The 12786-nt window shown below is 40.2% G+C and overlaps 1 protein-coding gene and 1 long non-coding RNA gene across 9 annotated transcripts in view; one reads left to right on the top strand and one right to left on the bottom strand.

Moving 5' to 3' along the window:
• Robo1 (roundabout guidance receptor 1) overlaps window positions 1-12786 on the bottom strand; it is a 1022024-nt gene that overhangs the window by 123582 nt on the left and 885656 nt on the right. The gene's annotated exons all lie outside the window — the stretch shown is intronic.
• On the top strand, window positions 4931-8231 carry LOC147000668 (uncharacterized). Its single transcript, XR_015045743.1, has 3 exons — window positions 4931-5031; window positions 6174-6205; window positions 7960-8231. It is a non-coding gene; the product is annotated as an uncharacterized LOC147000668 (long non-coding RNA).

Below are 12786 nucleotides of genomic sequence, written 5' to 3'. Positions count from 1 at the left end.
ACAGCAGCAAGGAGCCCTGTCAGAGGTAACTAGCAGACAGGCTGGAGGCTGTTAAAACTGCTAGAATACACAATCACTCTCTACCTCAGAGGTTTACTCATTTCAAACTGTTAATGCTGCAGAAACTAAGAAGGTTGGTCCTAAAGTCCTAGGCATGAACAAAGGATAAATACCAGGTTAAAACAAGAATAGGAAATAGGACACAAAATGAGATAATCCCCTAGTTATTTCACTTTAAAAAAAATGGAATTTTTTTTCCCAGACAGCTATAAATACCCAACAATCCCATCAACAAAGCCCTATTGGTACAACTATATAAAAAAATGCATCTATGGGGGTTCTGTTTTGTTTTTGACATAGGGTCTTACTATGGAGCCCTGGCCTGGAATTCACTACATACACCAGATTGTCCTGGAACTTAGACCTGCTTCCAAGTCTCGCCAAGTGTACCTTGTCAACATGGCAAGAAAGCTAAAGTTCTCAAAATAGACCAACAGTAGATGAAACTGTTCTTAGGTGTACAGACAAAAAAGTTCTTAACAAGGGGCAAGTAGCAAAGCTGGATAATCAGAGTCCAAAAGTATGGAGGACCGCTGATAGCCTTCTATTTCCACAAGGTATGTTGATTTTGATAGTATGGCACTGGCTATACCTAAATGGGGCTATACGAAAGTCACAATTCTCTATGGCCGCAGGTATGGAAAAGAGACTGCTGTGTCATTCTCAATAGAAAAAGAGAACCATCACCCCAGCACTCTCACCTTGATCAAATCAACACACTGGCTTTCAAGAACTCACTACAGTTATCTGTCTGTATTTGGTGTTGTCATATAAAAGCCCTGGAAGTGTGTGCTGACTTTCTACACAGAAAACCACGGTGCCCCTTTCAATACTTTCCAAAAATGACATTTCCTCTCTCTCTAAACAGAGGGGGGAAATAGGTCTAACACCCTCAAAACACTAGAAATGTGGAAAAAAAAGGCGGCCTCCATTTAAAACAAGCTCAGAAAATGTTTCTTGGCAGGTCTCTCCGTACAGCTGGATTTGACAGCCCAATTGTAAACCTATCAAAAACTAGTTTGTATAATGAACAGACACAATGTTAAACAGTGAGCTGCAGCCTAGAGACTTCAATTAACATAATCCCAGGGAGGGGGACAGCAGAATTTGCTAAGCTTTCAGACAATGTGCTAGTATCCTGCCTCTGTCAAAAAACCAAGGCTGGGGTCTTAATTCCTCCTGACCATGCACCTTACCAGCCCACAGCAGCAACCACATTAGATACCCACATTTCCATAAGCCCTAGACAGTACTGGGGGTGGGGTGGGGTTGGGGGAGCTCAGCTATGTACATAGTTAATGAAGTCAAAGCAAGAAGAGGGGTCCTGGTGGGCCCAGTGCTCCTTTCCTGGAAAGAAACAGGCAGGAGAGAAGAAGGCCTTAAAATTTTAAAACCTCAAATATCTTTAAACTTGAAAGTTTTCGTTAGAATAGCCTCCAATTTTATGATGTTTTACTGATATTAAGGCAAGAAAACCCTCCAATGTGGCTGATGCATATTATTTTAATACACAAGGAGTTCTCCCTAAGGGAAACTTTTCCTTGGGGCATGGGGGTCCTCTCCAAGCAGTTAACCATTTCTGTGGAGCAGGAGGCCATTTCTTTGCCTAACTCCTTTATCTTCCTGGAACTGTCTCTATTGAGGGACAGTCCACCAAAATCAAAACCAATGGTTTTAATGCCTATAGGGGAAAAAAAAAACAAACCAATCACAGTAAGTATTTTTATTTCCAGTACATAGGGACAAGAAATGATAATTATCTCTACATACAAAGGAGGAGCATTCATCTAGGGAGGGAGGGAGGGAGGGAGGGAGGGAGGGAGGGAGTAAATAAAGTAAGATTGTTGGTCTGCCTATTCTATCTGTAGACAGCTCACCCCACAGTCAGTTTTCCCAATCAGAAATGAAAATGAACTCAACATGAACTCCTTGCTCTGTGCCTTCATTTTCTACCCTAAAGCAAGTTGGATGATTTGCAGTGTCTGTTACACAGGATTCCCCCCCCCCCATCACCTCCTCCTCAACGCTCTCCCTGTACCTCTGGGTTAGCATACTAAGCCAACTGGGGCTAATTAACTAGTTTGGCTACACAAAATCTTTTCTGCATTTAATTACATTAACTTAATGTGACTTGAATTCAACAGACCAAAAAACGAAACCACTAATTATATTAAGGGCTTCAAAGTTGATTTCAAATTGCTAACCAACAAACTGTCCTATAATTTATTCCATTTCCTTTAATAGATTTTTTCATATTCAAAAACTTGTATCCTTTGCACATACCATCGAAGAAATAAATTTGAACAATAGGCTAGAATACTGATTTTTTACTAACAGGATGATATTTTAAACAGTACATATAAGACACACACATAAATACCCTCAAACCACTGAAAATTGTACAGTGCATCACATTCACTGATTTTGAAAAAAACCAAAAGGTTTGAAATACTCAGAGAGTAGCAAGATCCTGGTAAGTGTGATTAACATTAACTCTAAGATATACCGAGGCTTGGATATGATTTTTTTTCCTTTTAAAAACTTGATTCTTTCTCATGGAATTAATGTTTTTAGTATATTGCAAAGTAATTGAGATGAAAAGTCTTGAATGAGAGCATCGCATCACTCTTTTTTTTCCCCCCCCAGTTTTTTGAGACAGGGTTTCTCTGTGCAGCCCTGGCTGTCCTGGAACTCACTCTGTCAATCAGGCTAGCCTTGAACTCAGAAATCTACCTGCCTCTGCCTCCCAAGCACTGGGAGTAAAGGTGTGTGCCACCACTGCCCAGAGACAGCATCATTCTTCAATGATTTCTGTCCAGAAAAGGACAGAAAGAGAGAAGGGCATCCCTTAACAGAGTAATGTCAATTCTGCCAAGATCCGTGACCCAGAGACCAGAAACAAGCTACTGTGAATTACAGAAATACCCTCGATGGCCTGCCAGTGACAATGAGATGCCCATAACCTAGATGGCCAGGTATGCACAGTCCCCAGACTTTCTGGAAAAGGACATTTTCCTAATGATATTTTTTTCAATATATTTGTCTACTAATGTTGTGAGTGTACATCTGTGTGCGTTGAGGCTGGAGAAACCACATCCAAGATGGTTGACGGGTCTTGAGTCTTGGTAGGTATTTTTTCCTGCCTTTTGTCCTAATTTGCACAACAGTCTCCTCTTTCATCAGGCACATCAAGGAAGAGACACACCCACACCAGTACCTCCCCCAGCCCTCAACAAGAACAAACTCATCTCTAAGAACTGGCACCAATCCATAGTAACAACAACAAAAAATAATTTAAATAACACCCAATACCTTGTTTAAATTTTGTCTTTAGAAAGGGAGACAAGAAAATTGTATCTTTTAATTGGTCTACAAAAGTATTTTTAACCTTTAATGTTGGGCAAGTCAGATGAAAGGATTCTTATCATCATCAGGCCTGAACTAGCCAACTTCTCAAAAATAATGCTCTGTGCTTTGGCTCACATCTGTAATCACAGTGCTTCAGAGGCAGAAGCAGGAAGGATGCTGATGACTTCAAATCAGAGAGTCACTGGGCAGCCTAGGCAGCGTATGGAGACCCTACCTAATGATAAAGAACAGTGATAGTAATCCTAGTTTGTTGCTTTCTAAAAGAAACAAAACAGCGATGGCAGTATTATTCTATTATACAAATGACGAAACGTTGGATACGTCTTCCAAAAATCTCTCATGGTAATTAAAAACTTAGAACCAACTGAGAGAGAATTTAGGCAATTCTGGTCCCAGAGTATGAAGGCAGGCACAGCAGTTCTTTTGTGGCCCTTTCCCCCACTACCCAGATCCCTAATTGAACTGTGCAAGAAAAACAGCTTTAATCAAGATGATCTCATCTGCTTAGTAATTATGATTTATTATTATATGTAGGTAATTTCTATTTCTGAATAAACACACTAATTATTGTTTTTCCTCCTTGAAGCTTACATGTCAAGGTCATTATTAAAAAAATTCAAATTCTTGATAAATTTTCACTATCAAAAAGGCCTGACATAGAACTACTGCCACAATTCCATCAACATTTCTCTTCGATGTAAGTTAACTTTCAAGAATTAATTTGTATATAGCTTCCATATATGTGCTATTAAATTATACAAAATAAGACTTTAAATCATATCTGTGCCTATGACAACATGATCAAGAAGATCGCTAATGGTAAATCTTTAGATTAATACAACAATGAAGTTGATCCAGCCATATCACAGATCTTCTGAATTAGCAAAGCTGATTATAATTTAACCTGCTCTTTCTAGATTTCCTAACACTACTGACCGCTGTCTCATGAAAAAAGCGACAGCAAACCTCTTTCATTTCTCCCTATGGCCATTGCAATCTGGACATGGGAGCTTGACACAGGAATGAGTGGAGGAGGTGGAGAGGGAGGAAATGGATGGAGATGAGGAAGAAACAATGAACTGTTTAAAATATTTCCCACTGAGGCCTTTTGATTAAGAGCCATTGCATGTGGCCCACAAAGGCTAGTAGGTAAAGTTGTGGTGTACTCCTGACCAGACACAAAAGGGGAACAGCTGTGCCTTGAGATGAGTCAAAAGAAGATAATAGATGAATACTAATATTAATGATGTTTTATCTTGCTGTAGGGTAGAAAAAAAATTAAACCAGTCAGATTTCAACCTTATTAAACACCCCCCCCCCACACACACACACTCAAACTTGAAAGGGAAAAATATTCCTCTTTATTTTACTAATTCATTAGCATTGTCTATTTCATTTTTCACAGCCTAGTTAAAGGACAGAGCGTGCTCCTGGGAATCGCACACACATACAGAATCAACTTGGTAACAGGAGGTCAGACAACAGCATACACACTGGGCAGGAAACATGAGAGCAAACTGGAAGCAATCACATCACCTTTCTCCATTTAATCTCCTGACATAAGAAGGCAAGCATCTCAAAGGGGGAAAAGAAACATAGCATGTAAGTCTTTAGATGACTCTCTTCAGCTTTGAATTAGGGGAAAACGGGCAATTAAGATCTTTTCATGGCTATCCTATATTTGCCTGAGCGACAGACATTCAAGAGCACATGATCCAATTTCATTTGTTTGCTGGTACACTTTACAACGCTGTCTGAAAACCAACATGATTTCAGCCAGGAGTTTAAAACACACTTGATCATCGGAAAGAAGCAACAAGAGACTCAGGCAGAAGAAGCAATTATCCCAGAGGGAGCACGTGGCTCTCCACACAGCTTGGGGAGCCGCCAGCTGAGAACACAGGCCAGGGAGGAATCCAGTCTAGGACTGTGGCAGCTGCAGTTCCCCAGCTACTTCCCTCTTTTGCTGAACTTCTTTGCTTCCTCCTCCGAGCAATTTATAAATTGGTTAGTGGGCTGTTTCACAGCGGCAGAAGTGCACCTATGATAATTTGATGACAGACTACATCTAGCCCAGCTAATTGCAGGCAAGTGGGAGGCACCCTGCAGAGACACAGTTAAGTTAGAGGGAGAGGATGCTTTTCATTGTGAAGGATAAATTAAGACCTTTCCATATAATGGGAGCACACCACCAGAGAACCTATTCATGAAGTGTTATTTTAACAAAGAGAAAAAAAGCAAAGATTAAGAAACACGGGCTTCTTAATGTCTACCTAGTTTTCTTGCATAAGTGGGGGCTTAAAGACAAGAATAGAAAAGTTGAATTTGGCATTTTCTGCTGCAAATCCACTGGGGGGGGGGCACTACAGCATGGTCCCTAAAACAATCAAGGGAGAAAACCCCGGTCTAATTTATAATATTCCAAACTCCAGCTGGCCACTGCAGCCATCTGATGAAATGGCAGGCGGATGACCCAGCATAAGCTTTTAGCTGATTCCCGAGGTGTCTGATTCCCAAGCCATTTAGACTAGAACCCCAATGTGAATCCCGTAAAATACCAAGCAATATAAAGAGTGGTTTTATCATAAAGTAGCCTTTGCAAGCCATCTCCTAAAAGCAAGGGAGCTGATTTGGCTTTTATGTCTATGAAAATTCTGGGCAGATTACATGGTAGTATTCAGCTTGGATATGAAAAATTAATTTAGCCCACAGCTATTAAACTTAATGTATTATTTCCTTCACAGGTCTCATGAAACAATGTCCTGCTGTTTTAAAGGTAAAAGCCAAGTCTTACAGGCAATTTTCACTCTCCCACAAAACCTGGTTGGCTTTTTATCGCCTCACCAAGCCATCTGGCTATAATTCTGAATTTACATATAGCCACCGCTATGACCGTCTGAAATAAAAATCTACGGAGGAATTATGACTGTACTCTAGAAATAAAGATGACAAATGTTCATAGTATTTGAGAAGAGAAAAGCTCGCTTTCAAATTCTTGGCTCTTTTGAGTTACAAGAGCTGAAAATACTTTGCCAACAGCAAAGCGCTCTCTCGCTCTCTCTCTCTCTCTCTCTCTCTCTCTCTCTCTCTCTCTCTCTCTCTCTCTCTCTCTCTCCCTTCTTGCTGGGCTTCCTTGTTCTCTACAGTTTTGCTTGAGTGTGAGGATTTCCTTCCCCACCAAATACTTTGCAAAGATAATGCCTTTTCCAGAGACTGGGTCTAATTTATAACATTCTCTTACATCCTGACAGAGAGCCACAGTTGAGTGCAGCAGGGATCCTTGGACTTGGAAATACAGTGGGCAGACTGACTTTAGAAAAAGGAAATCTGCAAATATAAAAGAGCAACAGGATTATCTAATACTATTCTCTGAGATCCTACACAAGTTTAAGCACATTTTGTAAAAACTGCAGGTTGAAGTTTGATCTCTAGCTGGTCCTGTTTTCATCTCAGAATATCAAAGAATTATAAGGAAAACATGCAAGTAAGCAGCTGAAATTAATTGGTGAGTTAGTTAACCAGAAGATCATGTCAATGAGAACAGAGGTATAAGTTCAAACCCATACTGCAAATTTCCTTTTCTTTTATTGAACATAATATGATGCTAGAAAAAAATCTCATTGACGTGACAGTTTTGTGCCTTGGTCATTGGGGATACATGAGAAGACAAATCACCCTCATATCTCTAAGCATTATGTTATATATATATATATATATATATATATATATATGTGTGTGTGTGTGTGTGTGTGTGTGTGTGTGTGTGTGTGTATAACTTATGAAGAATGATCACTTATTTATGTTTGGTGAATGTAAGCCTTTAGGAACACAAAGACTGAACAAGAGTTCAAACATTAGCATCAGGTTTTTGCATGAGCCATGCACACCTCTTGCCAGCTAGTGATGAACCATGTTACATGAAAAGTTAAAACAAGAACTTCCCGTGGGCGTCTACTTCTATTCTGATCTATGAAAACCAAACAAAGGAGAAAGCTACTTATTTCAAAAAACATTTAAAAAATCATTTGGGTTGGCTTCAAAGACATCCTCTTACAATCATATGTGGTTCAGTTCCATAGCCGAGACAGAAAACACAAAGAAGAAATGCACTGCCAAGAGCATCAAGGGACTACAGATTGCTATAATGGATCTACTGATTGCTCCCGGACCTCGGCTTAACCATCAAGGGGGCTACAATTGTTCATGACCTATGTCTAAATTACAGTTAGAACTTGGAGTTGGAAATCAGAATTTTGTAAGTCTTAGGTTGCTTCCAGATCCCCACTTCCCCTGAAGCCCCCACCCCTACCCCAGGAACTCTGCCAATACCAGGTGGTTGTGTTGGAAGTGATGTCAACCAATGGGAAGCCTAACAAGGACAATACAACCAGAGGTAAACTGAATTTCCCATCCGTCTTTGCTTGTCTTCCATGCATCAACACATTCTGTGACAACTGAGACTTTGTCCTAAGTTTAGCATTTAAAATACACAGCATCTATGTAGAAAACATGTTATCTGTATTTTTCCAGGGCAATTGCATGAACCGGCTTTTCATGATGTCTGCTGTCATCTCTTCAGACACTGCTTAATATTCCAGAACTGGAGATCATTCCAAACTCTTATGTTACACTATGGAAGGCAAATTCCAATTCTGATCACCTTCCCAAAGAAATGCATGTAAGTTCTCTGACTCGTGTCTGGGAATTTTAAATGACATCTGAAGAACAAAAAATGAAACACTGTCTTAGGTGCAAAATGCTTTTAGTGGCTTTGGGTAGGCAAGTTAGCACATGAAACTTTCTTCATCAAGTCTGTGGCAAGTTTAATCAATAGCCTGATATTTTCATGTAGCAATCTGTGTTCATCATAGTTATGACATCTTAACACCTGTGGTATATATAGTCCAATGCTGCAGGCTTTATCATTAGTTTTACAACCTACTCACAATAAAGACACATTCTCCTGTTTTGTTTTGTTTTGTTTTGTTTTGTTTGGGGGGGTATGAGATAACTAACAATCAGGGAATATCAATCATTTGTTCCAGATCACTCCATTAGTGCCCTGGACCACATTCTGCACACATACAAAGCAAAGCTTCTCTAGTGGGCTTTCTTCTGAATAGAGATTAGGAACGTATATTTTCTTGGCTTCCCACAACATGAGGTGCACATCTGCAATACTGTGTAAATGTATGGAAACACTGAGCTCCAAAGACTAGAACAAATAAATGTGATCCCAGGGCTTCGCCAGGGTGTTAGACCTAGGGTCCCCCTTTCAGCACATGACAGACTTAAGCATGCTTGATAAGGAAATCCAGCCTAATTATCCTTAATCCTTCAAGTTGTCATCAGAATAGATGTGCCTATTTACAGCACATATTGCGTGTGTTGTGTGCAGGATGTGGAGTTAGGGAAACATCCCACATTAGTGACTATGTAGAGAGAACAGCTCTCTTGCTCACAGGTAAACATGAGTTTATTATAGCATGCTTAGAGTTCAGGCAGAATATTTATAGGCTTCTCTAATGAAGATGGGTAAACCCGATAGGATCTTTGCAAACATGATGCAGGGTTCTGTGGAGTGGAGTGATGTACCTAGATGAGAGAAGAGGGTGTAAAAGGCAGCTTAAGAAATGATGGATTCCTTTATCCTCTCAAGGAGATGAAGGTCCATTACCTTCAACCAATTTTTTATAAATTGAGCTCAACTGCTCTTGAGAGTTTTCCACAAGAGTGGATTTTAACCTGAGCCTGTTTTAAGCATGGTCACCCTTCGAAGTTTCAGGAGCACCTATACTTCTAAGATTTAGGAAGTGAAATACTGGACCATCTGGTAGTAATTCTGTTAATGTACACCAGATTATTTTACAAGTGTATGATTTATCATATTATCAAATTCTTTGGTTTTAAGGAGATAAAACTGAAGAGGTCAGACTTTACCAATCGCCGTTTGGTTTAAAAGCATCTGGCCCTTTAAACAATAGAAAAAGCCCAGTCAGCATTAGGGACTTTGGCCTAGGAATGAAAATTGAAGTTATTTTTGAGGGAGAATCTTTCAGTGTAGACACCATAGAGGAATAAAGTTAACTTTGGCCAAGCATAAATAATGAAAAGGAAATCCCAGGTCCCTTTCAAAGGTTCAGATGAGAAGTAATTTAAACGTGAATGGCTTCAAATGTTTCTTTGATTTCTGCATTTGGGGCCTCTTGTAAAGAGAGAGGGCCTTGTACAATCAGTGAACTTTGGAATCTACTACTTTAAAAAGAAGGTTACAATTCATTTTGTTTGAGGTAAACAGAAAGAAACCAAATGCCACCTGGCCATCATGAACAATCAGAGATACCTGACTTGCAAAGCAAACTGTAGAAACACAAAGGCTTTCCCAAGCCCAGGCTGATACCAGTGAACTTTGTCAACTCAAAGATAAGATTTATGGGCAATTCTTTCAAGATAAATTTGAAGCTAGATTTTTTTCCTAAGAAACATTTCATTTGAGATTAATAGAACATTGAAAAATAAAATAAACGGGTTAGAACACCATCCTTGAACCCATAAAAGATTGTGTCTTTAATTTGGCAAGAGACTTCAACCTATAATTAAACAAAGTGCTCCCAGACTCCAGTGAAATTCCACTAGTCTACGGCAATTTGGAGAAATTGACTGGGCTGATCAAATATATCAAAGTGCATAGAACTGAAGGCACTGAAACCAGACAGGTAAGAAAGAGTACAGTCACTGTGAGCAGAAATCAGGACAACATTTATGTTTCTGTTTTCTATACTCTAGGTAGCAGGTTACCATCAAGAGCCTGCGGCAGGAAATACCTTTTGGCAGCCTGGACTCATCCTGCATCGTTATAGTACTTGAGACAGGGATAGCTCACTGAGAATTAGTTTGAATTCTGAAGTCTCACTTTTGTGGAGAGATTAGAAGAATGTCTAGTAGCCTTTCTTCTTTGTGAGGGGAGCCCCTTGGGCTGGAGGATTGAGGGTGCTAATTAGAAGCACAGGGTGAGGAGACAGGCAGATCAACAAGGCAGCCCTCTTGTGTTGTCTGACAGTCTGGATATAAGATGCTGGTGGGCCTGGCATTTTGAGAAGAAATAATAGTAAAACTGGCTTAACAGAAACCAGTTTTGGAAGAATCCGAAGAGTAGAATGTTGTCTAGAGACTAAATAGAAGGCTATACGGATAAAATATTGATGTATTACCATATTCAAAGTGCATGGGATTATATAGGATGATCATATATGTGAGGTCAATTATATACACAGAAGTCTAACACTTTACTCAAAATATCCCTGACAACTACATAGTATTTTCCAAACTGCTAAGGAGTTACTTACTATCCTAGAAATCAATTGTCTCCAATGTGGCTTCTACCACTTTAACTCTGCCACTGGACCTGCTTACCTTGCCTCTGTGGCTCTTGCATCAGCTCACAGTGATTTGTAAGGGTTATCCAAGGAATGATAACTTGGTATGCTAAATGATCTGGACAAGAATGAGCAGACAGACTACACAATATCAAGGCTGCCAAAGTTATATGTTACACAAGACATAAATTTGATGCAACTTATGAACCTGTGGACCAGGCTATGCTATGATTTCACAAATGTTTGTTTGTGTTTGTGAACCTTCTACGTAATTTATTCCACAAGTTGTTTATTTATTAAGTTAAACTCTGATCTCTCCCAAGTTCTCACACTTTCTGGCTGGTCATGAAGTCACATATTAATGATAGCCTCGGCCTGCTGATCTTCCCACCTGCATTTCCCCAATGCCTGCATTACTAGAATGATCCACCAGACCCTGTTCATATGGGACTGGAGATCAACCCCATGGCTTCTTGCATGCTTGGTAAGGAATCTCTCACTGAAGCCACATCTCCAGCCTATCATCACTGAAAATCAAGACACTGATACATAGTAACTTAGATTGAGTGTTTTCATCCATCTTAAAACTCTTCCAACTCCCTTCCTCTCTCCCCACCCACTCTCCACCTTTTCCTTCTTCCTCTATGTTCCTCCCCCTCCCCCACTCTCTGGCTCTCCTCTTTCCTAGGCTCTCCTCCTTTCTCTTTTCCTCACTTTCTCCACTAGCCTGCCAGCCCCTCCCCTCCCTTCCCTCCCCTCCCCTGCTCCAGTTCTTTCCATTAAGGATCTAATCTAGATTCATATTTATGTTAGATAATGATAGTACTAAAGAACTATAGCCACAGCCCAAACAGTCTGGGGATACTAGTATAATCTAAGTCACAGAAGGCCCATAATAAATAGGGAATATACTATTATTCAAGTTAGTATAAAAGGAGTTGTGGTCTTAAACTGTGGATTTTAAATCACTGCAACTAGGTTCAAACACATTGTTATTAATCAAATGAGAGTCATTATAAACAATACTTTTTTTTTGTAATGGAGAAATAATAAATTCCATCGTGCTGTCATTCAAAGTTAACCATTCCAAGCTCCTACCAAAAGACCGACTCAGGAACACAGGTCTTCACTGAAGATGCTTCAAATACAAGAGACAAATGACATAAATCAGGATTGGCAACAACTCTAAGAAGAATACTTGAAAAAAGACAGAAAGATCTGGAAAAATAACTGTTATGTATTTCAGGAAGGATGATAGAGAAGACTCCCCTGAAGAAACTGCTTCAAAATCGAGAATCAAGGGGTTATGGAGAAGGCTCCGCTCTTACAGCAGGAGGCTGATGACCAGAGTTCATGCTAGAACTCAAAGGAAGCCCAGACACATGAGCTCAAATCTCTAATCTTGGTATTTCTGTGGTAAGATAGAAAGAAAACTGGCCAAAACTTTTGCCAGCTGGCATGCAATGCAATGATAAGAACCATGAGACCCTCTGTCAAACGAGAAAGGCAAAGTCCGAAACTCGAGGTTGTCTTCAAACCTCCACATGTGCTTCGTGGCAACGTGTGTCCACCAACACGACTTAAAACAAACAAACAAAACATGCAAACCACAAACACAGAGAGGGAGGAGGGAGGGTGGGAGGGAGGGAGGGAGGGAGAGAAGGAGGGTATACATACATGCACCACACATGAACATAAACACACAGACAAAAAAATTAAATTTAAAAATTTACGTTGGTTGTTCCTGTCTAAAGAAAACACAGGGACAAAGAGTGGAGACTGAAGGAAAGTCCATCCAGAGACTATCCCACCTAGGGATCCATCCCATATGCAATCACCAAACCCAGTCACTACTGCAGATGCCAAGAAGTGCTTGCTGACCGGAGCCTGATATGGATGTCTTGCGACAGGCCCTGCCAGACCCTAACAAATACAGAGGCAGATGCTCACAGCCAACCATTGGATTGAGCAAGGGGTCCCC

Source organism: Mus caroli, unplaced genomic scaffold (genome assembly GCF_978045245.1).
Source record: "Mus caroli unplaced genomic scaffold, Mus_caroli_1 scaffold_17, whole genome shotgun sequence".
Taxonomy (NCBI): domain Eukaryota; kingdom Metazoa; phylum Chordata; class Mammalia; order Rodentia; family Muridae; genus Mus; species Mus caroli.
Note: the sequence above shows the minus strand (reverse complement) of the source record. Positions and strands in the feature narration are given on the sequence as shown.